The sequence below is a fragment of the Lactuca serriola genome, chromosome 7 (assembly GCF_051521515.1).
Source record: "Lactuca serriola cultivar US96UC23 chromosome 7, Lser_US96UC23_V15, whole genome shotgun sequence".
Lineage (NCBI taxonomy): Eukaryota > Viridiplantae > Streptophyta > Magnoliopsida > Asterales > Asteraceae > Lactuca > Lactuca serriola.
The window spans coordinates 70,423,510-70,434,598 of NC_136414.1; the positions used below are offsets into that span (position 1 = coordinate 70,423,510).

The window sequence follows — 11,089 nt, forward strand, 5'->3', positions numbered from 1 at the left end:
CAGTACGAGGAGATTATACTGTTAAATGTCCGCGAAAAATTCATAACTTCTACATACGAACTCTGTTTTCGTCTGTCTTTTTACCGTTGAGTTCCTATTAATGAGATATTCAATTCTCATTTAGGTCGCGTAGGCCAAAAACCGCTCGAACTAAAATTCAAGTTTCGGGCCGTGCACTGCTATGCCAAATCTTAGAAAATTCATAACTTCCTTATACGACGTCAGATTTGGGCGTTCTTTTTTTTGTATGTTCTCGGTTTAACAGATACTACAACTTTTATTTGGATCGATAAGGCTAAAAAGTCCCTTATCAAAAATTCACTATTTACGTCTCCCGGTGCCGTGCCTGTTTTGTAGTAAAACTTCGACGGGCCATAATTTCTTCGTTATAACTCGGATTTCGGCGTTCTTTATATGTACGGAAACCTTATAACATATACTACAACTTGGTTAAGATTATTTATTCTAAATAATCTTTTGGCGAAAAGTTGTTTTCGACCCCTATTATCTCTAAATTGACTAGCCCGGATCTACAGGCGTTACAATATGGACCGGGCGATACCGACACAGGTACCAACTTGCATTCTTCGGGCTGGTTCTTGTCAACCACATTTCCCATTCGGTTCTATCTATTCCAAGTAAAAACTTTTACCTGGCTTGGAGCAGTTCAACATAGTGTTGAATTTGTTCAACATAGGAAGTCGAAATGATATGATATTTTTTTTTTGTAGTTTAATGTTTGTACTTAATTTTAAACTATAATGTTACTTTATTTGCTTACATGTTCATTAAGTTATGAGAAATTATATACCCTCCTATTTTATTCTCTTATCATATTCCTACACACTTAAGATTGTGCACTTGTCATATTCCTACACACTTAAGATTGTGTACTTAATTTTAAACTATAATGTTCGGCTAATTTAAATAAACGAACATGAACAACCCTTTGTTCGTATTCGTTTACAGGCCTGCATACATGAGTTGCCTTTATTAAATATAACAATTATTATATCTAGGATAGGTTTTACCAATTAGTCATCCTGTTGAATATGAATAGACACAATATTCTTATACGTTTAATCATATAGGAAAATTGGATTGAAGATGTCTAAGATTAGCCATACTCAGACATAACGCCACCACAAGAATTAGTGTTGAGTTTTCAGATGACTTTACAAGGAGTAAACATCTGTATATTGATTTGTTTTTTTTACCTTGGTTTTCTTATATTTTATTAAAACCATGCTTGCTACATGGAATGATGAGTATTGTTCGCATTCATAGTCATTTTTTAAAAATTTTATTTGATGCGATTAAGAATATTATCTGTACTCTATATTGATGTTATGGATCAACACATTCTCATTTTCACCGAATAATTTCATTGTCTAACTTATTTTAATGTGTGTTCATAAAGACTTTAAAGGTGAGATTAAAACAAAAATGACTTTAAGAATGCCTCAGGCATGTGTATTACTTAAAACTATGTTATGATATTGTATTGTTACATTTCTCGCTAAATCAAACTTTGTTTTCAAAATTTGGGACCATTATTTCCGCAAACATAAACTTTAAACTTTTGAGATTTAAAACAAATGATTATTAAAAAGTTTTAGTTTTAGTTTTTTAGTTACCATAGCCAAAGATGTTTTGGTTACTACACATATCCCCACCATCAAAAGAATTACCTCCCAAACACTTGACTACCTCAACCAAGAAAAAACTGAAAAGCTTCAAATATAGAAACCAAAATGATCCTTCATATAAGAAAAGTAGGGACTTTAATTTATTGCCATTTATATTTGTCTAGAAGATATCAACAATCGACAAAAAACATATTCACCATTAACAATTTTAACAATCAAACCACCAATTTGAAACGATTTTAACATAACATATTCACCATTTCTCCACTTCCTTTAAAATCAACCTTTTTTTTTTCTCGAACACCTGAGTTTTTATTAGCTAACAAGTCAACAGAAAAACAATTACAAATATATTCATAACTCATAAGCAAAAAAGTTTGACAATATCCTAAAAACGGATTAATGTGTATTTCATATAATCACTTTCAAGAAATAGAATCACGAGTTTACCTTGTGTAGGAATGAGATAATTTGTTTCTATAATGAAATATATTTTTCCAAAACTAAATGGCAACTTATTGTGAACTTTTCGCAAAGAAATTTATGAAATTGTTTTGGAAAATTGTATTAAAAAAAAACAGTCAAAATTTGCAATTCAAAAACTAGATACGATAATGAAAAACAAAGATAGAAAAACATATGAACCTACACAAGGAAATCGAGTGAAAAAGCCAGATAGGCTGAGAACAAAATAAGGAGGAAAAAAGAGGCTCAGATCTGTAAACGATCGAACAAAGAGGATGAATCCGCCATGGCTGCAAACTTACTCGTTGCAATGTAAAAGACGACAGATTCTTTCACATAACCATCCGATTTGCCCTGCCAAGATGCGGATTATCTCAACTTTGCTCGAATCCACTCAGATACATAGAAATTCATCATCACAGCCTCAGATAACGAGTTAAGTTGAATCAAGAACATGAGTCGAAATATCAAAACTTGGATGATACTTTTTGAACGATTTTGAAACATATTACCCTTATAAGTCATTTTCCCAGATCAAAATTATGATAGAAGCGCAAATTACCAAACCACAGAGACCATTTTTGCAATTTACTCTAATAAAAGCAGCAGCGCAGCAGCAGCACAGCACCAGCAATGTCGACTATTTGACTGCGAGCGTGCTTACAGGGGTTGTTGATTTTTGGGAAAATCATCGGCCACGAAGATGGAGTTTTGAGTAAATAGAGTCAAAATCCAACTTCGAATTGAACAGAGGAGGGCAACCACCCCTAGAAAATCCTTTTCGTAATCCCCTCTGAGATCGCCTCATATCCTTCTGAATGGAAATTCGTTTACAGTAGAAAAACCCTAATTCTTTGGGGTATATAGCCCTACTGGTGGCGATTATCCCGAGTGCCGCATATTAAAATTAGGTAAATTATAGTTGCGGTTAGGCGCGACAACTATGCCTAGCTCGGTTTTTAATTGATCCGATATGATGACCGGTTTACGGGTCGACCGGTTGAACCATCGAGTCAATCCAGTTTATGGTTTTCTTTTTATTTTTATATATTTTTACTTTACTGCATAATGGATAAACATATAAAACCAATAATTTGATGTCCACAAAGTTTAAACATTGAAAAGCATTGAAGAAACCGCAAACAACTCGTTGTTTTGGCGTTCACTGCTTGTATCCGACTATCCAAACCCTATTAAAACGAGTCAATCCAGTTTTAACCGGTTCAACATAAGCGGTCGAACTGTGGTTTAGGGGAAACCCGGCCGGTTCGATCCGGTCCGTATTTTTACAAAAAACCGTTCTCAATTGACCCGCCTTCTACCCCGGGTCACGGTCCAACACGGTTGAATCGGCTGGGTCAACCCGGGTTTTAAAACATTGCTAGTTACCGAGTTTAAAAAAAAAAAAAAAAAAAAAAAAAAAAAAAAAAAAAAAAGATACATTCTGTGCTCGAGTTCAGCCTAACGAGAGAAAGGAAAAAAAATAGGTGGAAATGAGAAGAAAAAAAATTGATGTTCTTGAATTTCATTAAAGGGAGAAAAGTGGATGGAAATGAAATTATCACTTTCCTTCCGATTTGGAAGGATTTTGAAAGAAAGAACAAAATGATTCATTTTGCTTTCAATTCTATCCAACTCGGGAACACAAAAGAAAATTTTGTTTTCTTTTCTTTTTCTTCTTTTCTTTCATGACTTTTTTTTTCTCTTCTATTCTTTTTTTTTAATAAACTCGGGAAGATAGTCAAGAGAGAAAAGAAGAGAAATGAAATGAAAACAAAAATTTCTTTTGTGTTCCCGAGTTTGAGAGAAGTGGAAGGAAAATTAATCATTTTGTTCTTTCTTTCTAAATCCTCCAAAATCGGGAGGAAAGTTAAGAGGAAAAGTGATCCTTTCATTTCCCTCCGCTTCTTTCCACTTTCCTCCTTTAATGAAATTCGGTAACACCAATTTTTTATTTTCTTTTTATTTCCACTCATTTCCTTTTTTTCTTCTCAAATACAGGACACCAGAAATCGTTTGCACCAACCACATCCTTCCAATCCTTTCTCTTTCTTCTCGTCATGAAGTTGATGAGCATCCCTTAGCGAGCGATGGGGGGGGGGGGGGGGGGGGCGGTGTTCTCTTCCTCTTAGCGAGAGTAGTGACCCGGTAGCGAGCCTCCACACCTTTCAGCCTTATTGTTAATTCAATTTTATTGTAATTTATGATTTCCATCTTTAACTTACGAATCAGTTTAAAAGAAGAATTGTTTCTAATGATGAAGATAAAAGATTACTTTTATTTTTGTATGTTTTAGTATTGAGAAAGAATCAACGAAACCAAAAAAAATATTAATAGTTTAAATGAATTTCATGGCGATCGACAATTGAGAATAAATAATATTTACCTTACATCAATCTAACTGTAGAAGAACAACCAAAGTTCAAGATTCGACCAATCAGTGCCGATTTGGGATTTAATTTAGCAGAATATAGAAGTAAGATTGGATATCCGGTTGCATCAATGTTTGATCCTGAGGTTGGATGGTCGGAAGAGTGCTAGCTTCCTTTTTTTCAGCAATGACCGATTATAATCTGGCATCGTTCCATCACTAATAGTCAAAATAAAGCATCTAGAAATTTGGTCCAAGGCTTCCTTTATGTCCGCATGAAGATGACATGTTACCATTCAAGCTGATAAGAAAACAATTTCTAATGAGATTATGTTTCGCGATGGCAATCAATAAAGCTTACGGAGAAACAATTCCAAATGTAGGTATTTATCTCCCATAATCGGTTTCACGCATGGCCACCTTTATGTGGCATTGTCTAGAGGGATATCACGTGTCAATACAAAAGTATTAGTGAACTCTGACGAACAGTTCAACGACAATGAAGTTTATACATCAAATATGGTCAACAAAGAGAATATCATTACTCTGTAGGTATTTATCTTTAAGAGTCGTTTGGAGGCAAGACCATTTTATTTGGAGATGGCTTTAGACAAATTCTTCTAGCAATACAAAGAGGCAATTGTTCGAATACTGTGCATGCATCATATTTATCCAAATATCGACGTGATGTATAGTTTTACATTTAACCAAAAACATGAGATTTATTTTGGTTGTCTAACAAATGATTTGGATGAGATAAAAGCATTTGATGAGTGGATTCTTAAAATTGATGAAGGTAATACCGGCGGCCCTAATGATGGTGAAGCTGAAATTGAATTTCCAGAAGACGTTGTTGTTCGCTCTATATGTGACTATATTTATTCAATTGTATCAACCATTTATCCATCATTTGAAAACCATATTGATGATCAATCATATTTTCAAGATAAAGCTATTTTGGTCCCTACAAATGAAGAATTTATTGGTACCAATGACTACATTTTAGGATTGATGAAAGATTAGAGGAAAACATATATGAGTTTTACGTGATATAGAGTTACCAATTTTTTTTGAGGGATCAATCTACTCTTCAATTATGTTGAATGATTTTAAGGCAACTAGAATTTCCAACCATAAACTTACACTAAAAATAGGTGTTCCAGTCATATTACTTTGTAATATCGACCAAACCAAAGGACTATGCAATGGTACTAGATTATAGATTGTTAGGCTTGGAAGAAACGTCATTGAAGCCTAATCATATATGCTAGATTCTTTATCGAGACTACTTATATACCTTGCATGAATTTAACTCCGTCTAATAAAAGAATCTCATTCCGTTTTCAGCAAAGGCAATTCCCCATAGTAGTTAATTTTATTACGGTCATTAACGAAAGTCAATGACAATAATTATCAAATGTTGGATTATACTTCCATAAGCTCGTCTTCACTCATTTTTAGTTATATATTTTTTGTTTCTCGCGTCACAAGTGAAAAGAGATTAAAGGTACTCATATATTACGAAAAAGTTTGTCCAACTAATAAAACAAAAGGTTATGTTTACAAAGAGGTCCTTCAACTATTATAGACATTCAAATGTTTCTTTATTTTTTTTTCAAACATTCAAATGTTAGCAATAATGCTAAGTCTGTGTATGTTACTTTATTTTTTTATAGTGCCAACTTTTTTATACCTTTACATGTACATTTTTATATGTTCCCCGCGTTTTATGCGGATCATAATCTAGTTATTTAATTATTTGCTAATTTCTGATTGGTGCCTTTAGGAACACAATAGTTGCTAGAAACATTTGAACATCGCTTATATATATATATATATATATATATATATATATATATATATATATATATATATAGGTTTACGATCTATGGAAAACAAGAAACCCTAAAAATCATAAAAATACATTAAAAAAAATACTTAGACATCATTTTTTTGATTTTATATTATGAATTTTCGCAGCTTTTTCTCTATTATCGCTGAAATTTTTTTTGAAAAAAAACCAAAAAAAAAAAAAAACAAATCGGATATTTTTTTTTTTGTAAATAAACCTGCGATTTTAGATAAAAAATGTCACAAAAAATATTTGTGATCTCTAAGTTTTTTTTTTTTATGCATTTTTATGATTTTTAGGGTTTTTTGTTTTCCATATAACCCTTCCATATATATATATATATATATATATATATATATATATATATATATATATATATATATATATATATATAAGGTTATTAATTAGCTATTTATAGTACAAAAGTTCAATCCAATCCAATTAGTTTGTTAATCAGTAAATTATACTTCACATTTCAAAATTTGTTAATCATACTTCAGAGGCTGGTTATCAATGTCTTAGTTAATCAAAGTTTAACACAATCAACAAAAAAACATAAAAAATACTTAGCATTTTATAATACTTCAATACAATCACAATTAGCAAACAAATGATTAAGTAATTTGACAGTTGATCATACTGTAGTACTTCATGTTTTCAACACAATTACGAAGACTATGGTTTCAATGGAAGTCATCACAGGCACATAATCACATTTTTATTTAATGGAACGACACAAAAATTTTGGTTTAGGCTAAGAAAAAACAAATTTATCTATTGAATGGCTCAAAACATATTTTTTTTTTTATGTAAAATCGTCTAAAAATGGAATTTATTCAAATAGCGATTATAGCGCCGCGCTAACGTTGATCATAATCGCAGTAAATCACGATAAATCACAACGATAATAGTGTCACCGCTATTCCAAACCACTATTTTTAAATAGTGTTTCTTTACCTCCGATAACTGTTATAACTGCGCTATATCGTGATTATATATATATATATATATATATATATATATATATATATATATATATATATATATATATATATATATATGAGAAATTAATTATCCTCCTACATTTTCTTACTACTTATCTTCCTACCCATATGAAATGGTGACAAGTGTCATATTTAGATAAAATTAATGATATTTTAGAACATTTGTCATATTTTTAAATGGGTAGAAAGATAATTAAGAAGAAAAGTAGGAGGATATTTAATTTCTCTCTCTCTCTCTCTCTCTCTCTCTCTATATATATATATATATATATATATATATATATATATATATATATATATATATATATATATATATATATATATATATATATATGGGAAAAGTGAATATACCCTTAAGGGTATATAAGCTTACGTACCCAAACTCACTATACTACGTCGTTTTGTATCATATATATACATTGTAATTGTCTAATGTTCTTATAATTCAACTTCTAACTTGATTAAGATTTTTATAAATTTCAAATTTATTTTCCTCTTACATAATTTTCATTTTCAACTATAATATATATAGCCTAATTGATGTTCGTCAAAAAGATGTGACGTAAGAGGAAGATAATAATGAAATTTTGATAATCTTTAAAATAAATCAAGTTAAGGATTGAAGTTGAAGAACATTATAATAAATATATCAAACAAAACGACGTATTATGGTGAGTTTGAGTACCTAAGCTTATATATCCTTAAAGGTATATATTCATTTTTCCATATATATATATATATATATATATATATATATATATATAACCGGTGTCAAAAAATTTATAATAAAGAATTTTGATTGGTCGATATAATAGACATATTTATAGATATTTTATTATTTAAATAGAAATTATTTACTTTAGTATACTTTCAGGCTTTCAATAGTCCATGGTAATATTTGAATGTATTATTATATAAAATTAATAAACTAACATGATATATATATTTTTTTAAATGAACAACTAAAAAAATTAAAAAAAAAATATCATATAGATGATTGAAAGTACATAATAGATAATTAACTTAACACCAAATAAAAACCAAAAAACAACATATATATTACAATATTTAATGAATGTGTATTATATCTATAAACAAAATAAATAAACGTGACGACCCAAATAGTTCATATTGATCGAGTTTGTAAAATCTTAATAAGCATAGATTTTTTTTATAGAAAATTATAAAATCTAGATAGATATAATTATACCTAAAATATTATTTTTAGTATTAGTTATAACGTAAAATCTTAATAAGTATAGAGATTTTTTTTTATATAAAATTATAAAATCTAGATAGATATAATTATACCTAAAATATTACTTTTAGTATTAGTTATAACGTAATGAGTTAGAGAGGTTTAGTGTTAACACTATTTTTTTAATTATAATTATAGTTTTCAGTATAAAAAATATGAAGATCAATGGTGCTGACAGATACATAAGAAAGATTCTCCCACTAATTTCAATAATGCGTACATCTTCTTTCACAACGATTCAATCCATTCTCCCTTCTACGACCTCGAATCCAGATACAATTTCTCTTGTCATATCTCTATGCACAGACAATCCATAATCTTATCTCTTTGATTCCTCCTTATGTAACCTCAAATCCCTTTTCATCTTATGATCACAACCGCAAGCACTCATCTATTTCGTCTCCTTCCTTTTCTTCATATTTCTTGTGTTTCACCTTAGGGATCTCCTTCTTCCAGTCAGTTATTTGTTTCTCTGCACAACGACTTATAATTGATTTGTTATGTTTCGATTTTTGGTGTTTATTTCTCAATTTGGATGAAAAAATCCTAATTTCTACCCTTGCTTTCAGGAATTAAGGGGATCGTCGCTCCTTCTTCGCCTCCCTCTTTCTATCTGTTGCAGAAACTAGAAAGACGACATACACACAGTTAACACGTTCGTCTTTTTTATTTATTCATAGGTTTGTTTTCTACACCACTCCAACCTCTTGCTTTGCATTTTATACGATTTTTGTTACTGTTTTCTTCTTTTCCCTCATTTTTTTCACCATTTTCTGTTATATATATATATATATATATATATATATATATATATATATAGCTTTTGTGTGCTCACTTTTTTCTTCAGGGCTATCTTGATGTTGATTTTGGGTTTTTGTTGAACACAATTATGATATGTGTTCTTCTTGTCAACTGACATTCGTTCAGTACCTCAAGAACATCTAACACCATCTTATAAATACTATTTTTTATGGTATCAGCAGATGAAGATAGACAAAAAAGGGGAATAAAAACGAGTCGATTTGCATCAGGTAGCAATTCAATCTTCAAATATGTTTCTTGCTAGATTTTTTTTGTTGGTTAGTGATGGAACAAGTAATATGATAGTTAAATATATCTCTTTTTTGTATTTGCTTTTAGTTGTAGAAAACAATAGAATAGACAAAGAAGTTGTCGTCAAAAGATATTAGGTGAGTTATCCATAGTTCAGATTGATTGAGTAGTTGGTAAAATAATATAAAAAAGTGGTCAACATTTATCTATATGATCATAAAAAATAGAAGTGGTCAGATAATTTTATAATTTTGCCTCTAAAATAAAATGGAACTTTTCTTTTGGACTAAAAAAGAGTATCGAAAAACTCCCAAAATAAGAAGACCAACACTCACATGAACACGCTCATTAAAAAAAATAAAAAATGCTTTTATTTTTTACTGTATTTTTAATATATTTGTCCAATTTTATGTAGATACCAACCAATTTCTTTCATGTTGATCATCATCCTAGAAACCTTGCAATTGGCTTGGATGAATAATGAATCATGAATCATGAATCATTAATATACTATGATGAGGGAGATTAAATCCTTGACCAGAAAAAAAAAATTGATAGATATTTTCATGCAATTTATGACAAAGTTGCAAAAAATGTATGAATTTATTTATTTATTTTTCTAATACTGTAAAACAGAGACACCATAATGTAGTTTTTTAGGTACTCGAATAGAATTTATATTTGGATTAAGATTAAAAAGTATTATGTTATCATTACAGATTAAGAACAATTTCATAAGTCTTGAAGCGCTTCAACCCATTATGTCGTCAATATGTAAAAGTTGAGAGAAGAAGTGTGAGAAAAATATTTGAAGTTATGGAGCATTTGAGGTTATTAGGTATGTATTGTATGTAGTTCTTTATTTTATATGCATATCCTTAAGCCGTTATTAGATGCTTAAGCTATTGAGACAAAAAAAACTGTAATTAGGGGTGTAAGTGAGCCGAGCTACTCGTGAGCTACTCGGGATCGACTCGTTAAAAGCTCGACTCGAGATCGAATTAAACGAGCCCGAGCCGAGCTCGAGCCTAGATATGAGGCTCGTTTACTAAATGAGCTCGAGCCGAGCTTCAATTAATGGGGCTCGCGAGCCTAAACGAGCTTAAACGAGCCTATATATATATATATATATATATATATATATATATATATATATATATATATATATATATATATATACAACACACACACACATACACACACACACACATATATATATATATATATATATATATATATATGTGTGTGTGTGTGTGTGTGTGTGTATATACATAGAGGCTCGTTTAGGCTCGATTAGGCTCGCGAGCCCACTAAATTGTTCATGAGCCGAGCTCGAGCTTCATTTTAAGGCTCGAATCGAGCTCGAGCTCGAGCTCGAGCTTCCTCAAATTAAACGAGCCGAGCTCGAGCTTGGTCATGCTCGGGCTCGGCTCGGCT

At 30.6% G+C, this 11,089-nt stretch overlaps 1 long non-coding RNA gene across 1 annotated transcript; it reads right to left on the reverse strand.

The window, feature by feature from the left end:
- Positions 1 to 1,588: 1,588 nt before the first annotated feature.
- Positions 1,589 to 3,026, reverse strand: LOC145064758 (uncharacterized). Its single transcript, XR_013688065.1, has 2 exons — positions 2,677 to 3,026; positions 1,589 to 1,968 (listed from the first exon to the last, which is right to left on the reverse strand). It is a non-coding gene; the product is annotated as an uncharacterized LOC145064758 (long non-coding RNA).
- Positions 3,027 to 11,089: the final 8,063 nt, after the last annotated feature.